A 17499-nucleotide genomic window follows, 5' to 3' on the forward strand; every position below is an offset into this window, starting at 1 on the left:
GAAAGCGATCTGGATTTGGGTTATGCGAGTACCCTTTGATGTTAGCCAGAAGGCCGAGAAGCGATCTGGATGTGTGTTATACGAGTACACTTTGATCTTAGCCATAAGGCCGAGAAGCGATCTGGATGTGCGTTATGCGAGTACACTTTGATCTCATCAATAAGGCCGAGAAGAGCTCTGGATGTGTGTTATGCGAGTACACATGGATCTTAGCCATACGGACGAGCAGCGATCTGGATGTGTGTTATTCGAGTACACTTTGATCATATCCATAAGGCGGAAAGCGTTCTGGATGTGTGTTATGCGAGTACACTTTGATGCTAGCCATAAGGCCGAGAAGCGATCGGGATGTGTGGCATGCGAGTACACTTTGATCTTAGCCATACGGACGAGCAGCGATCTGGATGTGTGTTATTCGACTACACTTTGATCATATCCATAAGGCCGGAAAGCGACCTGGATGTTTGTTATGCGAGTACACTTAGATCTTAGCCATAAGGCCGAGAAGCGATCTGGATGTGTGTTATGCGAGTACACTTTGATCTCATCCATAATGCGGAGAAGTGTTCTGGACGTGTGTTATGCAAGTACACTTTGATCTTAGTCACACGGATGAGAAGCGATATGGATTTGGTTTATACGGGTGCACTTTGGTCCTAGCCATAAGACCGAGAAGCGATCTGGATGTGTGTTATGCGAGTACACTTTGTTCTTAGCCATAAGGCCGGAAAGCGACCTGGATGTTTGTTATGCGAGTACACTTAGATCTCATCAATAAGGCCGAGAAGTGCTCTGGATGTGTGTTATGCGAGTACACATTGATCTTAGCCACACGGACGAGCAGCGATCTGGATGTGTGTTATTCGAGTACACTTTGATCATATCCATAAGGCGGAAAGCGTTCTGGATGTGTGTTATGCGAGTACACTTTGTTCTTAGCCATAAGGCCGGAAAGCGACCTGGATGTTTGTTATGCGAGTACACTTAGATCTTAGCCATAAGGCCGAAAGCGATCTGGATGTGTGTTATGCGAGTACACTTTGATGCTAGCCATAAGGCCGAGAAGCGATCGGGATGTGTGTCATGCGTGTATACTTTGATCTTAGCCATACGGACGAGAAGCGATATGGATTTCGGTTATACGGGTGCACTTTGATCCTAGCCATAGGACCGAGAAACGATCTGGATGTGTGTCATGCGAGTACACTTTGATCTTAGCCATAAGGCCGAAAGCGATCTGGAATTGGGTTATGCGAGTACCCTTTGATGTTAGCCAGAAGGCCGAGAAGCGATCTGGATGTGTGTTATACGAGTACACTTTGATCTTAGCCATAAGGCCGAGAAGAGATCTGGATGTGTGTTATGCGAGTACACTTTGATCTCAGCCATAAGGACGAGAAGTGATCTGGATTTGGGTTAGTCGATCACACTTTTATCTGAGGCATAAGGCCGTGAAGCGTTCTGGATGTGTGTTATGCGAGTATACTTCGATCCTAGACATACGGCAGAGCAGCGATCTGGATTTGGGTTATTCGAGCAAACTGTGATCTCAGCCATAAGGACGAGAAGTGATCTGGATTTGGGTTAGTCGATCACACTTTTATCTTAGGCATAAGGCCGTGAAGCGTTCTGGATGTGTGTTATGCGAGTATACTTTGATCCTAGCCATACGGCAGAGCAGCGATCTGGATTTGGGTTATTCGAGCAAACTTTGATCTTAACCATAAGGCCGTGAAGCGATCTGTATGTGTGTTATGCGAGTGCAGTTTGATAGTAACCATAAGGCCGTGAAGCGATATGGATGTGTGTTATGGGAATACAATTTGAGCTTAGCCATAAGGGCGATAAGCGACCTGGATTTGGGTATGCGTGTACACTTTGATCTTAGCCATACGGCTGAGAAGCTATCTGGATGTGTGTTATGCGAGTACACTTTGATCTCATCAATAAGGCCGAGAAGTTTTCTGGATGTGCGTTATGCGAGTACACTTTGATCTTAGCCATAAGGCCGGAAAGCGATCTGGATGTGTGTTATGCGAGTACACTTTGATCTTAGCCATAAGGCCGAGAAGCGATCTGGATGTGTGTTATGCGAGTACACTTTGATCTCAGCCATAAGAACGAGAAGTGATCTGGATTTGGGTTAGTCGATCACACTTTTATCTTAGGCATAAGGCCGTGAAGCGTTCTGGATGTGTGTTATTCGAGTACACTTTGATCATATCCATAAGGCCGAAAGCGATCTGGATGTGTGTTATGCGAGTACACTTTGATGCTAGCCATAAGGCCGAGAAGCGATCGGGATGTGTGTCATGCGAGTACACTTTGATCTTAGCCATACGGACGAGCAGCGATCTGGATGTGTGTTATTCGACTACACTTTGATCATATCCATAAGGCCGGAAAGCGACCTGGATGTTTGTTATGCGAGTACACTTAGATCTTAGCCATAAGGCCGAGAAGCGATCTGGATGTGTGTTATGCGAGTACACTTTGATCTCATCCATAATGCGGAGAAGTGTTCTGGACGTGTGTTATGCAAGTACACTTTGATCTTAGTCACACGGATGAGAAGCGATATGGATTTGGTTTATACGGGTGCACTTTGGTCCTTGCCATAAGACCGAGAAGCGATCTGGATGTGTGTTATGCGAGTACACTTTGTTCTTAGCCATAAGGCCGGAAAGCGACCTGGACGTTTGTTATGCTAGTACACTTAGATCTTAGCCATAAGGCCGAAAGCGATCTGGATTTGGGTTATTCGAGTACACTTTGATTTTAGCCATAAGGCCAAGAAGCGATCTGGATGTGTGTTATGCGAGTACACTTTGATCATATCCATATGGCCGAAAGCGATCTGGATGTGTGTTATGCGAGTACACTTTGCTGCTAGCCATAAGGCCGAGAAGCGATCGGGATGTGTGTCATGCGAGTACACATTGATCTTAGCCATCCGGACGAGCAGCGATCTGGATGTGTGTTATTCGAGTACACTTTGATCATATCCATAAGGCCGAAAGCGATCTGGATGTGTGTTATGCGAGTACACTTTGATCTCAGCCATAAGGATGAGAAGTGATCTGGATTTGGGTTAGTCGAGCAAACTTTGATCTTAACCATAAGGCCGTGAAGCGATCTGTATGTGTGTTATCCGAGTGCACTTTGATAGTAACCATAACGCCGTGAAGCGATATGGATGTGTGTTATGGGAATACAATTTGATCTTAGCCATAAGGGCGATAAGCGACCTGGATTTGGGTATGCGAGTACACTTTGATCTTAGCCATACGGCTGAGAAGCTATCTGGATATGTGTTATGCGAGTACACTTTGATCTCATCAATAAGGCCGAGAAGTGTTCTGGATTTGCGTTATGCGAGTACACTTTGATCTCAGCCATACGGACGAGCAGCGACCTGGATGTGTGTTATTCGAGTACACTTTGATCATATCCATAAGGCCGAAAGCGATCTGGATGTGTGTTATGCGAGTACACTTTGATCTTAGCCATAAGGCCGAGAAGCGATCTGGATGTGTGTTATGCGAGTACACATTGATCTCAGCCATAAGGACGAGAAGTGATCTGGATTTGGGTTAGTCGATCACACTTTTATCTTAGGCATAAGGCCGAGAAGTGTTCTGGATGTGCGTTATGCGAGTACACTTTGATCTTAGCCATAAGGCCGGAAAGCGACCTGGATGATTGTTATGCGAGTACACTTAGATCCTAGCCATAAGACCGAGAAGCGATCTGGATGTGTGTTATGCGAGTACACTTTGATCTTAGCCATTAGGCCGAGCAGCGATCTGGATTTGGGTTATTCGAGTACACTTTGATTTTAGCCATAAGTCCGAGAAGCGATCTGGATGTGTGTTATGCGAGTACACTTTGATCTCATCAATAACGCCGAGAAGTGTTCTGGATGTGTGTTATGCGAGTACACTTTGATCTTAGCCATAGGGACGAGCAGCGATCTGGATGTGTGTTATTCGAGTACACTTTGATCATATCCATAAGGCCGAAAGCGATCTGGATGTGTGTTATGCGAATACACTTTGATGCTAGCCATAAGGCCGAGAAGCGATCAGGATGTGTGTCATGCGAGTACACATTGATCTTAGCCATACGGACGAGAAGCGATATGGATTTGGGTTATACGGGTGCACTTTGATTTTAGCCATAAGTCCGAGAAGCGATCTGGATGTGTGTTATGCCAGTACACTTTGATCTCATCAATAACGCCGAGAAGTGTTCTGGATGTGTGTTATGCGAGTACACTTTGATCTTAGCCATACGGACGAGCAGCGATCTGGATGTATGTTACTCGAGTACACTTTGATCATATCCATAAGGCCGAAAGCGATTCTATGTGTGTTATGCGAGTACACATTGATGCTAGCCATAATGCCGAGAAGCGATCGGGATGTGTGTCATGCGAGTACACATTGATTTTAGACATACGGACGAGCAGCGATCTGGATTTCGGTTAGTCGATCACACTTTTATCTTAGGCATAAGGCCGTGAAGCGTTCTGGATGTGTGCTATGCGAGTATACTTTGATCCTAGCCATACGGCAGAGCAGCGATCTGGATTTGGGATATTCGAGCAAACTTTGATCTCAGCCATAAGGACGAGAAGTGATCTGGATTTGGGTTAGTCGATGACACTTTTATCTTAGGCATAAGGCCGTGAAGCGTTCTGGATGTGTGTTATGCGAGTATACTTTGATCCTAGCCATACGGCAGAGCAGCGATCTGGATTTGGGTTATTCGAGCAAACTTTGATCTTAACCATAAGGCCGTGAAGCGATCTGTATGTGTGTTATGCGAGTGCACTTTGATAGTAACCATAAGGCCGTGAAGCGATATGGATGTGTGTTATGCGAGTACACTTTGATCTCAGCCATAATGCCGAGAAGTGTTCTGGACGTGTGTTATGCGAGTACACTTTGATCTTAGCCATACGGACGAGCAGCGATCTGGATGTGTGTTATTCGAGTACACTTTGATCATATCCATAAGGCCGAAAGCGATCTGGATGTGTGTTATGCGAGTACACTGTGATGCTATCCATAAGGCCGAGAAGCGATCGGGATGTGTGTCATGCGAGTACACATTGATCTTAGCCATCCGGACGAGCAGCGATCTGGATGTGTGTTATGCGAGTACACTTTGATCTTAGCCATAAGGCCGAGCAGCGATCTGGATTTGGGTTATTCGAGTACACTTTGATTTTAGCCATAAGGCCGAGAAGCGATCTGGATGTGTGTTATGCGAGTACACTTTGATCTCATCAATAACGCCGAGAAGTGTTCTGGATGTGTGTTATGCGAGTACACTTTGATCTTAGCCATACGGACGAGCAGCGATCTGGATGTATGTTATTCGAGTACACTTTGATCATATCCATAAGGCCGAAAGCGATTCTATGTGTGTTATGCGAGTACACTTTGATGCTAGCCATAAGGCCTTGAAGCGATCGGGATGTGTGTAATGCGAGTACACTTTGATCGTAGCCATGAGGCCGAGAAGCGATCTGGATGTGTGTTACGCGAGGACGCGTTGGTCGAAGCCTTGAGGCCGAGAAGCGATCTGAACTTGGTTTATTCGAGTACACTTTGATCTTAGCCATAAGGCCGAGTAGCTTTCGGGATGTGTGTTATGCGAGTATACGTTCATCTCAGCCATAAGGCCGAGAAGCGACCTGGTTGTGTGTTATGTGAGTACACTTTAATCTTAGGCATAAGCCCGAGAAGTGATCTGGTTGTGTGTTATGCGGGTACACTTTGATCGTAGCCACAAGGCCGAGAACTGATCTGGATTTGGGTTATTCGCGTACCCTTTGATCTTATCCATAGGGCCGAGTAGCGATCTGGAAGGATGTTATGCGAGTATACTTTGATCGTTGCTATAATGCCGAGAAACGACCTGGATCTGTATTATACGAGTGCAAATTGATCTTAGCCATAAGGGCAATAAGCCATCTGGATGTGTGTTATGCGTGTACACTTTGATTTCAGCCATAATGCCGAGAAGTGTTCTGGATGTGTGTTATGCGAGTACACTTTGATCTTAGCCATAAGGCCGAGAAGCGATATGGATTTGGGTTATACGGGTGCACTTTGATCCTAGCCATAAGACCGAGAAGTGCTCTGGATGTGTGTTATGCGAGTACACTTTGATCTTAGCCATAAGGCCGGAAAGCGACCTGGATGTGTGTTATGCGAGTACACATTGATCTCAGCCATAAGGACGAGAAGTGATCTGGATTTGGGTTAGTCGATCACACTTTTATCTTAGGCATAAGGCCGAGAAGTGTTCTGGATGTGCGTTATGCGAGTACACTTTGATCTTAGCCATAAGGCCGGAAAGCGACCTGGATGATTGTTATGCGAGTACACTTAGATCCTAGCCATAAGACCGAGAAGCGATCTGGATGTGTGTTATGCGAGTACACTTTGATCTTAGCCATTAGGCCGAGCAGCGATCTGGATTTGGGTTATTCGAGTACACTTTGATTTTAGCCATAAGTCCGAGAAGCGATCTGGATGTGTGTTATGCGAGTACACTTTGATCTCATCAATAACGCCGAGAAGTGTTCTGGATGTGTGTTATGCGAGTACACTTTGATCTTAGCCATAGGGACGAGCAGCGATCTGGATGTGTGTTATTCGAGTACACTTTGATCATATCCATAAGGCCGAAAGCGATCTGGATGTGTGTTATGCGAATACACTTTGATGCTAGCCATAAGGCCGAGAAGCGATCAGGATGTGTGTCATGCGAGTACACATTGATCTTAGCCATACGGACGAGAAGCGATATGGATTTGGGTTATACGGGTGCACTTTGATTTTAGCCATAAGTCCGAGAAGCGATCTGGATGTGTGTTATGCCAGTACACTTTGATCTCATCAATAACGCCGAGAAGTGTTCTGGATGTGTGTTATGCGAGTACACTTTGATCTTAGCCATACGGACGAGCAGCGATCTGGATGTATGTTACTCGAGTACACTTTGATCATATCCATAAGGCCGAAAGCGATTCTATGTGTGTTATGCGAGTACACTTTGATGCTAGCCATAATGCCGAGAAGCGATCGGGATGTGTGTCATGCGAGTACACATTGATTTTAGACATACGGACGAGCAGCGATCTGGATTTGGGTTAGTCGATCACACTTTTATCTTAGGCATAAGGCCGTGAAGCGTTGTGGATGTGTGCTATGCGAGTATACTTTGATCCTAGCCATACGGCAGAGCAGCGATCTGGATTTGGGATATTCGAGCAAACTTTGATCTCAGCCATAAGGACGAGAAGTGATCTGGATTTGGGTTAGTCGATGACACTTTTATCTTAGGCATAAGGCCGTGAAGCGTTCTGGATGTGTGTTATGCGAGTATACTTTGATCTCAGCCATAATGCCGAGAAGTGTTCTGGACGTGTGTTATGCGAGTACACTTTGATCTTAGCCATACGGACGAGCAGCGATCTGGATGTGTGTTATTCGAGTACACTTTGATCATATCCATAAGGCCGAAAGCGATCTGGATGTGTGTTATGCGAGTACACTGTGATGCTATCCATAAGGCCGAGAAGCGATCGGGATGTGTGTCATGCGAGTACACATTGATCTTAGCCATCCGGACGAGCAGCGATCTGGATGTGTGTTATGCGAGTACACTTTGATCTTAGCCATAAGGCCGAGCAGCGATCTGGATTTGGGTTATTCGAGTACACTTTGATTTTAGCCATAAGGCCGAGAAGCGATCTGGATGTGTGTTATGCGAGTACACTTTGATCTCATCAATAACGCCGAGAAGTGTTCTGGATGTGTGTTATGCGAGTACACTTTGATCTTAGCCATACGGACGAGCAGCGATCTGGATGTATGTTATTCGAGTACACTTTGATCATATCCATAAGGCCGAAAGCGATTCTATGTGTGTTATGCGAGTACACTTTGATGCTAGCCATAAGGCCTTGAAGCGATCGGGATGTGTGTCATGCGAGTACACATTGATTTTAGCCATACGGACGAGCAGCGATCTGGATGTGTGTTATTCGTGTACACTTTGATCATATCCATAAGGCCGAAAGCGATCTGGATGTGTGTTATGCGAGTACACTTTGATCTTAGCCATAAGGCCGAGAAGCGATCTGGATGTGTGTTATGCGAGTACACTTTGATCGTAGCCATGAGGCCGAGAAGCGATCTGGATGTGTGTTACGCGAGGACGCGTTGGTCGAAGCCTTGAGGCCGAGAAGCGATCTGAACTTGGTTTATTCGAGTACACTTTGATCTTAGCCATAAGGCCGAGTAGCTTTCGGGATGTGTGTTATGCGAGTATACGTTCATCTCAGCCATAAGGCCGAGAAGCGACCTGGTTGTGTGTTATGTGAGTACACTTTAATCTTAGGCATAAGCCCGAGAAGTGATCTGGTTGTGTGTTATGCGGGTACACTTTGATCCTAGCCACAAGGCCGAGAACTGATCTGGATTTGGGTTATTCGCGTACCCTTTGATCTTATCCATAGGGCCGAGTAGCGATCTGGAAGGATGTTATGCGAGTATACTTTGATCGTTGCTATAATGCCGAGAAACGACCTGGATCTGTATTATACGAGTGCAAATTGATCTTAGCCATAAGGGCAATAAGCCATCTGGATGTGTGTTATGCGTGTACACTTTGATTTCAGCCATAATGCCGAGAAGTGTTCTGGATGTGTGTTATGCGAGTACACTTTGATCTTAGCCATAAGGCCGAGAAGCGATATGGATTTGGGTTATACGGGTGCACTTTGATCCTAGCCATAAGACCGAGAAGTGCTCTGGATGTGTGTTATGCGAGTACACATTGATCTTAGCCATACGGACGAGCAGCGATCTGGATGTGTGTTATTCGAGTACACTTTGATCATATCCATAAGGCGGAAAGCGTTCTGGATGTGTGTTATGCGAGTACACTTTGATGCTAGCCATAAGGCCGAGAAGCGATCGGGATGTGTGTCATGCGAGTACACTTTAATCTTAGCCATACGGACGAGCAGCGATCTGGATGTGTGTTATTCGACTACACTTTGATCATATCCATAAGGCCGGAAAGCGACCTGGATGTTTGTTATGCGAGTACACTTAGATCTTAGCCATAAGGCCGAGAAGCGATCTGGATGTGTGTTATGCGAGTACACTTTGATCTCATCCATAATGCGGAGAAGTGTTCTGGACGTGTGTTATGCAAGTACACTTTGATCTTAGTCACACGGATGAGAAGCGATATGGATTTGGTTTATACGGGTGCACTTTGGTCCTAGCCATAAGACCGAGAAGCGATCTGGATGTGTGTTATGCGAGTACACTTTGTTCTTAGCCATAAGGCCGGAAAGCGACCTGGATGTTTGTTATGCGAGTACACTTAGATCTCACCAATAAGGCCGAGAAGTGCTCTGGATGTGTGTTATGCGAGTACACATTGATCTTAGCCATACGGCCGAGCAGCGATCTAGATGTGTGTTATTCGAGTACACTTTGATCATATCCATAAGGCGGAAAGCGTTCTGGATGTGTGTTATGCGAGTACACTTTGTTCTTAGCCATAAGGCCGGAAAGCGACCTGGATGTTTGTTATGCGAGTACACTTAGATCTTAGCCATAAGGCCGAAAGCGATCTGGATGTGTGTTATGCGAGTACACTTTGATGCTAGCCATAAGGCCGAGAAGCGATCGGGATGTGTGTCATGCGAGTATACTTTGATCTTAGCCATACGGACGAGAAGCGATATGGATTTGGGTTATACGGGTGCACTTTGATCCTAGCCATAGGACCGAGAAACGATCTGGATGTGTGTCATGCGAGTACTCTTTGATCTTAGCCATAAGGCCGAGCAGCGATCTGAATTTGGGTTATTCGAGTACACTTTGATTTTAGCCATAAGGCCGAGAAGCGATCTGGATTTGTGTTATGCGAGTACACTTTGATCTCATTAATAAGGCCGAGAACTGCTCTGGATGTGTGTTATGCGAGTACACTTTGATCTGAGCCATACGGACGTGCAGCGATCTGGATGTGTGTTATTCGAGTACACTTTGATCATATCCATAACGCCGAAAGCGTTCTGGATGTGTGTTATGCGAGTACACTTTGATGCTAGCCATAAGGCCGCGAAGCGATCGGGATGTGTGTCATGCGAGTACACTTTGATCTTAGCCATACGGACGAGCAGCGATCTGGATGTGTGTTATTCGAGTACACTTTGATCATATCCATAAGGCCGAAAGCGATCTGGATGTGTGTTTTGCGAGTACACTTTGATGCTAGCCATAAGGATGAGAAGCGATCGGGATGTGTGTCATGCGAGTACACATTGATCTTAGCCATACGGACGAGCAGCGATCTGGATGTGTGTTATTCGAGTACACTTTGATCATATCCATAAGGCCGAAAGCGATCTGGAATTGGGTTATGCGAGTACCCTTTGATGTTAGCCAGAAGGCCGAGAAGCGATCTGGATGTGTGTTATACGAGTACACTTTGATCTTAGCCATAAGGCCGAGAAGCGATCTGGATGTGTGTTATGCGAGTACACTTTGATCTCAGCCATAAGGACGAGAAGTGATCTGGACTTGGGTTAGTCGATCACACTTTTATCTGAGGCATAAGGCCGTGAAGCGTTCTGGATGTGTGCTATGCGAGTATACTTCGATCCTAGACATACGGCAGAGCAGCGATCTGGATTTGGGTTATTCGAGCAAACTGTGATCTCAGCCATAAGGACGAGAAGTGATCTGGATTTGGGTTAGTCGATCACACTTTTATCTTAGGCATAAGGCCGTGAAGCGTTCTGGATGTGTGTTATGCGAGTATACTTTGATCCTAGCCATACGGCAGAGCAGCGATCTGGATTTGGGTTATTCGAGCAAACTTTGATCTTAACCATAAGGCCGTGAAGCGATCTGTATGTGTGTTATGCGAGTGCAGTTTGATAGTAACCATAAGGCCGTGAAGCGATATGGATGTGTGTTATGGGAATACAATTTGAGCTTAGCCATAAGGGCGATAAGCGACCTGGATTTGGGTATGCGTGTACACTTTGATCTTTGCCATACGGCTGAGAAGCTATCTGGATGTGTGTTATGCGAGTACACTTTGATCTCATCAATAAGGCCGAGAAGTTTTCTGGATGTGCGTTATGCGAGTACACTTTGATCTTAGCCATAAGGCCGGAAAGTGATCTGGATGTGTGTTATGCGAGTACACTTTGATCTTAGCCATACGGACGAGCAGCGATCTGGATGTGTGTTATTCGAGTACACTTTGATCATATCCATAAGGCGGAAAGCGTTCTGGATGTGTGTTATGCGAGTACACTTTGATGCTAGCCATAAGGCCGAGAAGCGATCTGGATGTGTGTTATGCGAGTACACTTTGATCTCATCCATAATGCGGAGAAGTGTTCTGGACGTGTGTTATGCAAGTACACTTTGATCTTAGTCACACGGATGAGAAGCGATATGGATTTGGTTTATACGGGTGCACTTTGGTCCTAGCCATAAGACCGAGAAGCGATCTGGATGTGTGTTATGCGAGTACACTTTGTTCTTAGCCATAAGGCCGGAAAGCGACCTGGATGTTTGTTATGCGAGTACACTTAGATCTTAGCCATAAGGCCGAAAGCGATCTGGATTTGGGTTATTCGAGTACACTTTGATTTTAGCCATAAGGCCAAGAAGCGATCTGGATGTGTGTTATGCGAGTACACTTTGATCATATCCATATGGCCGAAAGCGATCTGGATGTGTGTTATGCAAGTACACTTTGCTGCTAGCCATAAGGCCGAGAAGCGATCTGGATTTGTGTTATGCGAGTACACTTTGATCTCATTAATAAGGCCGAGAAGTGCTCTGGATGTGTGTTATGCGAGTACACTTTGATCTGAGCCATACGGACGTGCAGCGATCTGGATGTGTGTTATTCGAGTACACTTTGATCATATCCATAACGTCGAAAGCGTTCTGGATGTGTGTTATGCGAGTACACTTTGATGCTAGCCATAAGGCCGCGAAGCGATCGCGATGTGTGTCATGCGAGTACACTTTGATCTTAGCCATACGGACGAGCAGCGATCTGGATGTGTGTTATTCGAGTACACTTTGATCATATCCATAAGGCCGAAAGCGATCTGGATTTGGGTTATACGAGTACACTTTGATCTTAGCCATAAGGCCGAGAAGCGATCTGGATGTGCGTTATGCGAGTACACTTTGATCTCATCAATAAGGCCGAGAAGTGCTCTGGATGTGTGTTATGCGAGTACACATTGATCTTAGCCATACGGACGAGCAGCGATCTGGATGTGTGTTATTCGAGTACACTTTGATCATATCCATAAGGCGGAAAGCGTTCTGGATGTGTGTTATGCGAGTACACATTGATCTTAGCCATACGGACGAGCAGCGATCTGGATGTGTGTTATTCGAGTACACTTTGATCATATCCATAAGGCGGAAAGCGTTCTGGATGTGTGTTATGCGAGTACACTTTGATGCTAGCCATAAGGCCGAGAAGCGATCGGGATGTGTGTCATGCGAGTACACTTTGATCTTAGCCATACGGACGAGCAGCGATCTGGATGTGTGTTATTCGACTACACTTTGATCATATCCATAAGGCCGGAAAGCGACCTGGATGTTTGTTATGCGAGTACACTTAGATCTTAGCCATACGGACGAGCAGCGATCTGGATGTGTGTTATTCGAGTACACTTTGATCATATCCATAAGGCCGAAAGCGATCTGGATTTGGGTTATGCGAGTACCCTTTGATGTTATCCAGAAGGCCGAGAAGCGATCTGGATGTGTGTTATACGAGTACACTTTGATCTTAGCCATAAGGCCGAGAAGCGATCTGGATGTGCGTTATGCGAGTACACTTTGATCTCATCAATAAGGCCGAGAAGTGCTCTGGATGTGTGTTATGCGAGTACACATTGATCTTAGCCACACGGACGAGCAGCGATCTGGATGTGTGTTATTCGAGTACACTTTGATCATATCCATAAGGCGGAAAGCGTTCTGGATGTGTGTTATGCGAGTACACTTTGTTCTTAGCCATAAGGCCGGAAAGCGACCTGGATGTTTGTTATGCGAGTACACTTAGATCTTAGCCATAAGGCCGAAAGCGATCTGGATGTGTGTTATGCGAGTACACTTTGATGCTAGCCATAAGGCCGAGAAGCGATCGGGATGTGTGTCATGCGAGTATACTTTGATCTTAGCCATACGGACGAGAAGCGATATGGATTTGGGTTATACGGGTGCACTTTGATCCTAGCCATAGGACCGAGAAACGATCTGGATGTGTGTCATGCGAGTACACTTTGATCTTAGCCATAAGGCCGAGCAGCGATCTGAATTTGGGTTATTCGAGTACACTTTGATTTTAGCCATAAGGCCGAGAAGCGATCTGGATTTGTGTTATGCGAGTACTCTTTGATCTCATTAATAAGGCCGAGAACTGCTCTGGATGTGTGTTATGCGAGTACACTTTCATCTGAGCCATACGGACGTGCAGCGATCTGGATGTGTGTTATTCGAGTACACTTTGATCATATCCATAAGGCCGAAAGCGATCTGGATGTGTGTTTTGCGAGTACACTTTGATGCTAGCCATAAGGATGAGAAGCGATCGGGATGTGTGTCATGCGAGTACACATTGATCTTAGCCATACGGACGAGCAGCGATCTGGATGTGTGTTATTCGAGTACACTTTGATCATATCCATAAGGCCGAAAGCGATCTGGAATTGGGTTATGCGAGTACCCTTTGATGTTAGCCAGAAGGCCGAGAAGCGATCTGGATGTGTGTTATACGAGTACACTTTGATCTTAGCCATAAGGCCGAGAAGAGATCTGGATGTGTGTTATGCGAGTACACTTTGATCTCAGCCATAAGGACGAGAAGTGATCTGGATTTGGGTTAGTCGATCACACTTTTATCTGAGGCATAAGGCCGTGAAGCGTTCTGGATGTGTGTTACGCGAGTATACTTCGATCCTAGACATACGGCAGAGCAGCGATCTGGATTTGGGTTATTCGAGCAAACTGTCATCTCAGCCATAAGGACGAGAAGTGATCTGGATTTGGGTTAGTCGATCACACTTTTATCTTAGGCATAAGGCCGTGAAGCGTTCTGGATGTGTGTTATGCGAGTATACTTTGATCCTAGCCATACGGCAGAGCAGCGATCTGGATTTGGGTTATTCGAGCAAACTTTGATCTTAACCATAAGGCCGTGAAGCGATCTGTATGTGTGTTATGCGAGTGCAGTTTGATAGTAACCATAAGGCCGTGAAGCGATATGGATGTGTGTTATGGGAATACAATTTGAGCTTAGCCATAAGGGCGATAAGCGACCTGGATTTGGGTATGCGTGTACACTTTGATCTTAGCCATACGGCTGAGAAGCTATCTGGATGTGTGTCATGCGAGTACACTTTGATCTTAGCCATAAGGCCGAGCAGCGATCTGAATTTGGGTTATTCGAGTACACTTTGATTTTAGCCATAAGGCCGAGAAGCGATCTGGATTTGTGTTATGCGAGTACTCTTTGATCTCATTAATAAGGCCGAGAACTGCTCTGGATGTGTGTTATGCGAGTACACTTTGATCTGAGCCATACGGACGTGCAGCGATCTGGATGTGTGTTATTCGAGTACACTTTGATCATATCCATAAGGCCGAAAGCGATCTGGATGTGTGTTTTGCGAGTACACTTTGATGCTAGCCATAAGGATGAGAAGCGATCGGGATGTGTGTCATGCGAGTACACATTGATCTTAGCCATACGGACGAGCAGCGATCTGGATGTGTGTTATTCGAGTACACTTTGATCATATCCATAAGGCCGAAAGCGATCTGGAATTGGGTTATGCGAGTACCCTTTGATGTTAGCCAGAAGGCCGAGAAGCGATCTGGATGTGTGTTATACGAGTACACTTTGATCTTAGCCATAAGGCCGAGAAGAGATCTGGATGTGTGTTATGCGAGTACACTTTGATCTCAGCCATAAGGACGAGAAGTGATCTGGATTTGGGTTAGTCGATCACACTTTTATCTTAGGCATAAGGCCGTGAAGCGTTCTGGATGTGTGTTATTCGAGTACACTTTGATCATATCCATAAGGCCGAAAGCGATCTGGATGTGTGTTATGCGAGTACACTTTGATGCTAGCCATAAGGCCGAGAAGCGATCGGGATGTGTGTCATGCGAGTACACTTTGATCTTAGCCATACGGACGAGCAGCGATCTGGATGTGTGTTATTCGACTACACTTTGATCATATCCATAAGGCCGGAAAGCGACCTGGATGTTTGTTATGCGAGTACACTTAGATCTTAGCCATAAGGCCGAGAAGCGATCTGGATGTGTGTTATGCGAGTACACTTTGATCTCATCCATAATGCGGAGAAGTGTTCTGGACGTGTGTTATGCAAGTACACTTTGATCTTAGTCACACGGATGAGAAGCGATATGGATTTGGTTTATACGGGTGCACTTTGGTCCTTGCCATAAGACCGAGAAGCGATCTGGATGTGTGTTATGCGAGTACACTTTGTTCTTAGCCATAAGGCCGGAAAGCGACCTGGACGTTTGTTATGCGAGTACACTTAGATCTTAGCCATAAGGCCGAAAGCGATCTGGATTTGGGTTATTCGAGTACACTTTGATTTTAGCCATAAGGCCAAGAAGCGATCTGGATGTGTGTTATGCGAGTACACTTTGATCATATCCATATGGCCGAAAGCGATCTGGATGTGTGTTATGCGAGTACACTTTGCTGCTAGCCATAAGGCCGAGAAGCGATCGGGATGTGTGTCATGCGAGTACACATTGATCTTAGCCATCCGGACGAGCAGCGATCTGGATGTGTGTTATTCGAGTACACTTTGATCATATCCATAAGGCCGAAAGCGATCTGGATGTGTGTTATGCGAGTACACTTTGATCTCAGCCATAAGGATGAGAAGTGATCTGGATTTGGGTTAGTCGAGCAAACTTTGATCTTAACCATAAGGCCGTGAAGCGATCTGTATGTGTGTTATCCGAGTGCGCTTTGATAGTAACCATAACGCCGTGAAGCGATATGGATGTGTGTTATGGGAATACAATTTGATCTTAGCCATAAGGGCGATAAGCGACCTGGATTTGGGTATGCGAGTACACTTTGATCTTAGCCATACGGCTGAGAAGCTATCTGGATATGTGTTATGCGAGTACACTTTGATCTCATCAATAAGGCCGAGAAGTGTTCTGGATGTGCGTTATGCGAGTACACTTTGATCTTAGCCATACGGACGAGCAGCGACCTGGATGTGTGTTACTCGAGTACACTTTGATCATATCCATAAGGCCGAAAGCGATCTGGATGTGTGTTATGCGAGTACACTTTGATCTTAGCCATAAGGCCGAGAAGCGATCTGGATGTGTGTTATGCGAGTACACATTGATCTCAGCCATAAGGACGAGAAGTGATCTGGATTTGGGTTAGTCGATCACACTTTTATCTTAGGCATAAGGCCGAGAAGTGTTCTGGATGTGCGTTATGCGAGTACACTTTGATCTTAGCCATAAGGCCGGAAAGCGACCTGGATGATTGTTATGCGAGTACACTTAGATCCTAGCCATAAGACCGCGAAGCGATCTGGATGTGTGTTATGCGAGTACACTTTGATCTTAGCCATTAGGCCGAGCAGCGATCTGGATTTGGGTTATTCGAGTACACTTTGATTTTAGCCATAAGTCCGAGAAGCGATCTGGATGTGTGTTATGCGAGTACACTTTGATCTCATCAATAACGCCGAGAAGTGTTCTGGATGTGTGTTATGCGAGTACACTTTGATCTTAGCCATAGGGACGAGCAGCGATCTGGATGTGTGTTATTCGAGTACACTTTGATCATATCCATAAGGCCGAAAGCGATCTGGATGTGTGTTATGCGAATACACTTTGATGCTAGCCATAAGGCCGAGAAGCGATCAGGATGTGTGTCATGCGAGTACACATTGATCTTAGCCATACGGACGAGAAGCGATATGGATTTGGGTTATACGGGTGCACTTTGATTTTAGCCATAAGTCCGAGAAGCGATCTGGATGTGTGTTATGCCAGTACACTTTGATCTCATCAATAACGCCGAGAAGTGTTCTGGATGTGTGTTATGCGAGTACACTTTGATCTTAGCCATACGGACGAGCAGCGATCTGGATGTATGTTACTCGAGTACACTTTGATCATATCCATAAGGCCGAAAGCGATTCTATGTGTGTTATGCGAGTACACTTTGATGCTAGCCATAATGCCGAGAAGCGATCGGGATGTGTGTCATGCGAGTACACATTGATTTTAGACATACGGACGAGCAGCGATCTGGATTTGGGTTAGTCGATCACACTTTTATCTTAGGCATAAGGCCGTGAAGCGTTCTGGATGTGTGCTATGC

The sequence above is a fragment of the Nomia melanderi genome, unplaced genomic scaffold (assembly GCF_051020985.1).
Source record: "Nomia melanderi isolate GNS246 unplaced genomic scaffold, iyNomMela1 scaffold0197, whole genome shotgun sequence".
Lineage (NCBI taxonomy): Eukaryota > Metazoa > Arthropoda > Insecta > Hymenoptera > Halictidae > Nomia > Nomia melanderi.